The sequence below is a fragment of the Prosopis cineraria genome, unplaced genomic scaffold, assembly GCF_029017545.1.
Source record: "Prosopis cineraria cultivar Desert tree isolate PC_DT_omini unplaced genomic scaffold, ASM2901754v1 PC2, whole genome shotgun sequence".
NCBI classification, from domain to species: domain Eukaryota; kingdom Viridiplantae; phylum Streptophyta; class Magnoliopsida; order Fabales; family Fabaceae; genus Prosopis; species Prosopis cineraria.
The window spans coordinates 33,771,532-33,779,666 of record NW_026555333.1 but is presented as its reverse complement, the minus strand read 5'-3'; the positions used below and the strand labels follow the sequence as shown (position 1 = coordinate 33,779,666).

The window sequence follows — 8,135 nt, the reverse complement described above, 5'->3', positions numbered from 1 at the left end:
AAATATTGGCTTTTGAAAAAAACTTAATTTTAAGGGTTGAAATCAATTTTTTACTTTTTCAGGAGTCTGGCTAATAAACCAAATAATTAATTTTTTTAAAAAATAAAATTAATTAAAGATGTATCCAAACGGGCACTAAATAAGCTACAAAACTATAAGATTCTAACATTACTCTGCAAAATCAAGACTTTAATTAAAATTTGTTATTAAAAAAAAAACTTTATTATGACACACTACAAAGAAAGGGCCATTTAGAGACAGCCACAATCCGTCTCTAAAATCTAAAAAATCCATCTCTGTCAAGTTCGAGACGACTTTTGACACGAATGCATGGTCATCTCAAAAAGTGGCATCGTTAAATAGTTTGCGATGAATTTTTGTAACCCGTCTCCAGTAGAGATGTTTTATTGTCGTCTCTAATGTGGATAAAAGCATCGCTAATGTTGAATTAAATCCGTCGTGATTATCAATTAGAGACAAAAATGGGTCGTCCCAAACGTTGCTATATAATACAAATTTGGAGGCGAGAAAAATTCATATCTAAATCCATCTCTAAATTTTGAAAAAAAAAAAAATTAGCATTATCACATGCCATTCTATCATGTGAGAATAATGAAAAACAATAAAAAAAAAATTATTAGCATAAAGACCACTTAAAGCTTATACTACATTTTTCTCATTGTTACGTTACAATGAAAAACATAACTATGTGAATTCTTATCTAATAGAAAAAAATTATAGCAAACCATTCCGGTGCCTCTTGACCATAGCTCACCTAAATAGCAAAGAAAAAAAACAATTAAAACACTCAATATGTCAACCAAAAGTTTTACTTATAAGAAATGATTTATAACGATAGAGTGAATATGAACCATTACTAAGAGCATAAAGGCCACCCGGGAAATTACATTCAGACAGACGAACAAACAAAAGGGAAAAACCTAAAAATTATTTTAAAAATAACAAAACAAAAAATTGAAGGATGTGCTTGCAGCCCTGTTGATCGAGCAATCTCTTTGCTTCAACCATCACATGAATAAATTAACGTTCATCTGGGAAACAATCATAAGATTTCTTTTATTTTCTTCCCTACTTCAAATTTAGAGAAAAGAAATTAGAAAGAAAGAATACCTGTTGGGTAAGATAAGGTTTTTTCCCATTTATTTCGTTTTCTCCGTCTCTGAATATTATGGATCTGCAAATGCAAGATCAAAGATACAAAAAAAGCAATACGAATTTCAGATCTAAAGCAAAACGAATTCAGACGTCAACCAAAGGAATTTTAGATCTCGAAGGAGAAGAAGAGCCATCAGATTATGAACTCACCATAAGTTGGTCAGCGTCTCTTCATCAAGGAAGGAGGCGGCGGCGACAATGTTGATAGATGAGGAAATAGAGAAAAACAAAGATGGGAGATGATGTGGAGGCTATGAAGATGACAATAGATGAGGGGAGATGGGAGAGACGATTATGGCATTAGATGCTGAGAGAGACGAAGGGAGGATGCGGAGGAAGAGTAGAGAAGTGGCGGAAAAAGAGATTGACACACGGGATGGGAAGCGATTGGGAGATTAGGTTAAAGCAAGTATTTTGTTCGAGGCAAAATCTTAGCCATCAAATTCAAGGGATCAACGGTTGAAAATCAAAAAGCACATCAAGCCGTGTGCCATCATTAATTAGATATTTTTAAGAAATAGTGGGGGGGGGTTTTTTTGGGTGAAAAAAGCTCCCACGAGTTGATTTTTATATTAGACAAGTCAAGATGTATTAAAATTTATATAAATTATATATAATATAAATATATAAAATTTATATTTTATATCAAAATAATATTTTAAATAAAAATATAGTATGATTTATAATTTAGCATATATAATATAACATTTTTAACATTTAATTGCATATGATTTGACATTTAAATATAGTGCTAATCTTATATTAATCCTTTGTAATCAAGATCGGAAATATGTTGAAGATCAACAATAAACTTTTCATTTTATAATCAAATTTTAACAAAAGAACCAAGATAAATAATGTATCCTGTCAGTCACAATTAGGGAACTAAGACCGTGATTGGCATGATGTTAAAAAAATTATATTTTTTAAAATTCAATAATATTTAATTTTTAAATCATATTTTTATTAAGATATGTAATAGGGCATTATTTTTTAAATAAAATAAGTATTAAGATAATAACTTTTAGAGTTAACTTAATTTTTTATTTTTAATATGTACTTCCTCTAGATAATAATATAAGTCATCATTAACTAATATTTGTTTTTCAAAAAAGCTAGTTAAAATCTTAATTTTTAAAAAATTTTCACATATTTGCAATCATATTCTTAAATAAAATAAATATAATATTTAACTTATTTAAAACACTTAAATAAACTTTGATATAATAGAGCAAGAGTATAATTCAAAAATATATACACTTCCTCCATTCAAAAAATAAGGCATTTTTTTCATTTGGTAAAACTTATAAAATGAAATATTTGATATTAATGGGGTAACATTTTATAAAATAGAACAAGTTATTATTTAGTACAGGCCCTTGAAAAGTATTTGCAAATAACATAGTAATGATGTATCACGCCCAAGACATAGAATTTCTTCGCCTAACAATGAAGTTTATACTTCTTCCCAAAAACACAAGTCAAAAAATTTGATGGATCCAAATTTACAAATAAAAAATACAATATGTCTCTAACTTTGTCTCTAATTAGAATTAGAGACCAAATTGACAATGAAAATTTGTTGTACTCTAATATATTTATTTTGAATGTCTCTAATTTCATCACTAACACTAAAATAACAATATACAAATTTTAAAAAAAGTCAGGGTTGGGGTTAGATATGGTTATCTTTCGTATCTAACAATTAAATTTGTCACCAATTGTCACACCCAAAAAATGCAACGCGGATAACGCAAGAGCAAAAGTTTTGGTTTTCGGAAAAAAGACCGAAAAAATGGGAGTTGCCACCAAAATTTTGAGAAACTATTTAATGGTAGATAAGGATGGTTTGCGAAAACAGAAAAATAGGTTTGAGAGTCGGTTGAGTGTGGAGAAGGTGTTAGGCATCCCACAACACCCGTTTGCCAGAGTGGTTACCTGAAGTTTGTTGTGCTCTATTAATATAGTTTTATAATTATTTTAATTTTCCTTTTATATTCATGTGTTTAAAAAATAATAAGAATTAAGTGAGAAATATTTATTTATTTATGAGGGAGAACTTGACTCAGAATCCGACTCTGAAGCCTATGTATCCTATGATGGGGATCAAAGTTCACATAATTTGGGTTTAGAATATTGTCTATGGTTTTCTTTATTTAAAATTTTCATAAAAGAAAAATAACAATAACTTATTAATCGCAAACAAAACAATTTTTGTAAACTGCGTGTTGGTATGATTTAATTTACAAAGATAATTTTTTTATTCCCATTTATATGTTTGAAACTATTTTCTTTGTTATACTTTTTCTTTATTTTTGAAAATTCACTTTGTCAATACAGAAAATTATTATTGTTAAATATATTTCTTTTTAAAAAAATTTATAATATGTCTACGAAGATTTATTGTCACTCGTGGATATTTAAAGAATTCAAATGATCTTATTGCCTTTTAAAATTCCATATTGTCTTCACCATATGAAACCTTAAATTATTTATAAAATATTTTGTTTTAATATATGTTCTTTTATATATTGAAAATTTATTTGATATGCCAATGGGAGCTTTTATCACTTACAGAATATGGTAAAAACTCATAATCATCATAACAACAGAGTCTTATCAACCCATGACAAAATGATTATCTTAGCAATTTATAGAGATTTGGAAATCTCATATGGCCGAAAGATTTGGAGGTCATTACATAAATATATTAATTTGATTAATTTATTTTATAGAAAACGTTTATTATTTTATTTTATTTACAAAAATTTATATATAAATTGATAATCACATTATCTGTGAGAATTTATTATGATAATGCAATTATTTTAAAACTCTCTAAAAGTTCCTTGAACTTTCACACAAAAACAAACTTAGATATTTTATCCATTTAATTTAAAAAATAATAATAAATTAGTAAAATTAATTATTATGGAGGATCCTTGGAATCCATATCATTATATATACAAGTTAGATTTATCCACCTGCAAAACCTTATTAATTTACGTGGTAGATGATCATTTTAAATGCCTATGCGGATTTCTTAAAAAATTTCACATGGCCTATAAAAAAAATAGGATTAATATTATGATCCAACCATACTCAGAACAATCACCATGAAATTACCAGATTCTCATGATCAATCAACAAATTCTCATGACTAATAAACAAGCACGATCTAATCATTAAAGGGTATAAAAAAATAAAGAAAAGAGAAACAATATGATTCAAACTCATAACCACACTCTCATATATTCATCTAACCCATGCAGATGCAAATAATTTCAAACAATTGTCCAACACCTATATATATTAAGGTAAGCCCAGATCATTCATACAACACATACATGTATTTAAGCTAAACCTAGATCATTCATTCAACACATGCTAATCTAGACTCCCCTGCAAACAGATCGAAGGAGGAAAACAACGTAGAACAATAGAAATCCAATCACATTCTCAACTCCAGACTCCCAACACCGAATCACATTCAGAAAGGATAAGAGGTAGATAATCAACCAGGCAATATAAACTAATTGATCAAAGTTAGATTAATTCAAATTCATGAACTTTGAACCTATTATAGCAGCTGTGAAATTTCCAAGCTCTTCTCGCCTTTAGAAACTCAGACCATTTCCAAATTCAGTTGTGAATTCCCTTGGTCCCTCTCGGTTCCATTCTCTAGAAAAATGTACAAAAATTCAGTTTCACCTAATTTCCTCTTCATTAAAGTTCATCCAGCCTCCCCCCAGAAATCCTCTCAACACTTTTGGTTTAAACTCTCGGTCTCTCTCTATTTTTTTTAGAAATTTGGCTAGCCTCCCTCCTAGAATCCTCAATGTCAAACTTGATATAAAGGATAAACAATCACTTACCGTTACACGTTTCCCTCTTAAATGATCATCTTTGTTTTTTTGCTTTTCCTTCCCTACCGTCGAGTTTCCATCTGTGTTCATGCTTTTCTTTTGTGTTTGGCCGAATCAAAGGTAGTTGAAGTGCTCTGCTTTCGATTCCCTCTCTTCTAGTCTTTGCTTCCACTTTCCTCTTCCTCTCTTCGTGCATGACTGTCATGTGTGCACGTTTCTGCAGTGTGCTGCTTGTTTTACTCTGCTCTAGCTTTCCATCTTGAGTTTTACTTTCGTGTGTAGCTGGCTTTGCTTTGCTCTTAGCTGAAATCCTTGATCTAGGGCGGTTCTCTCTCCCTCTCCCTCTCGTTTCCCTCTTCTCTTTGTCTACGCTGATCGAAGTCACATCTTCTCTGCTTTCCTCGGTCAGGCTAAATACAGAGATAAAAGGGGGTGAAACGCTGCAGAGTGCAGCGTTTTACTCCCCTTATATTCTTTTTATTTATTTATTATTATTATTATTTTAATTTTAAGATTGAGAAAAGAAAAAGAATTTAATTTTGAATTAAACAAGAACCCCTGTTCTTCTTTTTAAGTTAACTCTCACAAATTTAATTAAATTAAAATTTTTTTAAAAGGAGTATAATCCTAAAAAAGGGGCAAATTTCATTTTTGCCTTTATATATATATATATATATAGTTATTTTAGTAAACTAGAAGAGATAAAATCCTAGTTATAAGATTAAGTTCTATTAAAATTTTTTTTGAAAATATAATCTTCAGAAAGATTTTATTTTTGTGTTTTTAAATACATATATATATATATATATATATTGAGTTAAATTTATTATTATTTTTATACGCTCGGACAGAATACATTGTTCACAGTTACTCCTCTTTACTTGTTTCTTATGTAAGTATATGAAATAGAGTGATTTTGAATTCTTACATAAGTGACAAGTAAATATTGAACATGTATTTTGGTCGGCCATATAATATCTAGATGCAAAACTATTGTATAACAAACACAATGACATGATGATGAATTTTTTTTGGTTTTAGTAATGTAATGCAAATGGAAACGACCAAATGAAATATAGAAAGATGCTGTAAACAATTGACCATAATCCAAATAAAATATATGTTGGCTAGATGCCTATCTCTATTTGCTTTTCTAAGTGAGAATTTCACGAGATGACATTCTTATAAATGAAGAAAGAAACATATGTTTTGTCATCTACTCGAGAAAACCTCTCCCCACAGGGCTTTAAGCGGTAAGGAAGTGCCTACCATGTAAGACATTCGGTGAGTGCCTGTCTTTTCAAGGCTTTGAACAGTAAAGAAGTGCCTACCCTACCCAAGTAGGGCTTTTGGTGGGGTGCCTATCTTTACAGGGCTTTAAACGGTAAAGAAGTACCTACCCAAGTAGGGCTTTTGATGGGTGTTTATCTTTACAAGACTTCAAACGGTAATAAAGTGCCTACTTAAATAGGACTTTAGTGAGTCCTAGTCTTTACAGGGCTTTGCATAGTAAGGAAGTGCCTACCCAAGTAGGGCTTTTGGTAAGTGCCTGTCTTTACAGGGCTTTGCATAGTAAGGAAGTGCCTACCCAAATAGGGCTTTTGGTTGGGTGCCTGTTTTTACAGGGCTTTGAATGGTAAAGAAGTGCCTACCCAAATAGGGCTTTTGGTGGGGTGCCTATCTTTACAGGGCTTTGAACGGTAATAAAGTGCCTACCCAAGTAGAGGTTTGGTGAGTGCCTATCTTTACAGGGCTTTAAATGGTAATAAAGTGCCTACCTAAGTAGGGCTTTGGTGAGTACCTATCTTTACAAGGCTTTGCGTTATAAATGTGATATACTATTTGTAATGATAATTTTATTATGTATCCTCTTTCTCTTGTTTCCTTCTTTCGTTCATTTTTTTTGTTTTCATTTTTTTACCATTTTTTCATTAATTTCTTGTAAATAAATAATAATAATAATAATAATAATAATAATAATAATAATAATAATAATAATAATAATTACAATATAAAAACGGTACTAACATATGCCCTCACGCTAGGTAGAAGATATCATTGCTTTATGTAATCGTTTCGTTTAACTAACTCATTCTCAAGATTTAATGGCAACATATAGGATAGGTGGAAAAAGGAATCAAAGTACGTGCCTCTGATTTCATCTAACACTTCAAGAATAAAACCTTTATTATTGAAACTTGTGGGAAGAAGGGAGAGAGTCTTCTATCACATGTAAAAAGTATAATATAAAGTGTTGTGTCTCTAATAGGGCTGATTTTATGAACAAGAAAGAATGCAATAAGGATTATGTAAATAAGAGATTATACTTCATGAAAAGCTAGTTTATCAACTGAATAAACTACTTGGAGTCCCAAGAAAGAGAGAAATTTAACAGGCAGAATCTCAAAAGAATAATAAAGAAAAAAGATCAAGGCGAACAAAGTTTCCTCATTAGATCCTTTACAACATTTGCAACGGACTTCTATATCACTATGAATATATATGGTAAGAATTGATTATATGAAGCATTTATCCACCTCATTCCAGTAAGATGCCAATTTTTCTAACCCCTTGATTCAATATTTCAGTTTGCCATAACTTTGCTCAAATCTCCCCTTCTTTTGCCTCATCTTTTGCCTAGGTGCCCTTTTCAGGTTTTCAACCTAGCAGGCATCTTTGTTTGATCTTTTTTTTTTTAAACTTTTGCCCAAGTGCCCTCTTTGGGTTTTCAACCTAGCAGGCATCTTTGTTTGATCTTTTTTTTCCTTATCTTTTGCTTAGATTGCCTTTTTTGTTTTCAATCTAGCAGGTACTTTAGCTTCAAGCAAAATATCTCTTCACAGTATCTGAATTTGTAGGTTTTGACAATTCTTGGCCCTCCATATCTATCAAAATAAGGGTGCCTCCTGAAAAGGCTTGCTTCACAGTATAAGGGCCTTCGTATGAAGGAGCCCATTTACCTTGGCAATCCTCCTGATTCGGGAGGATTTTTTTCAAGACTAGGTCCCCTGACTTAAATTCTCTTAAACACAACTTATTATTAAAAGTTTTTGCCATCCTCCTTTGATATAATTACTTGACATATGGCTGTTA

The 8,135-nt window shown here is 30.7% G+C and overlaps 1 long non-coding RNA gene across 1 annotated transcript; it reads right to left on the bottom strand.

Annotated features, from left to right (window-relative positions):
* Positions 1-816: 816 nt before the first annotated feature.
* Positions 817-1,563, bottom strand: LOC129298653 (uncharacterized). The gene is made up of 3 exons (XR_008590405.1): positions 1,327-1,563; positions 1,132-1,195; positions 817-1,052 (listed from the first exon to the last, which is right to left on the bottom strand). It is a non-coding gene; the product is annotated as an uncharacterized LOC129298653 (long non-coding RNA).
* Between the last annotated feature and the right edge of the window lie 6,572 nt (positions 1,564-8,135).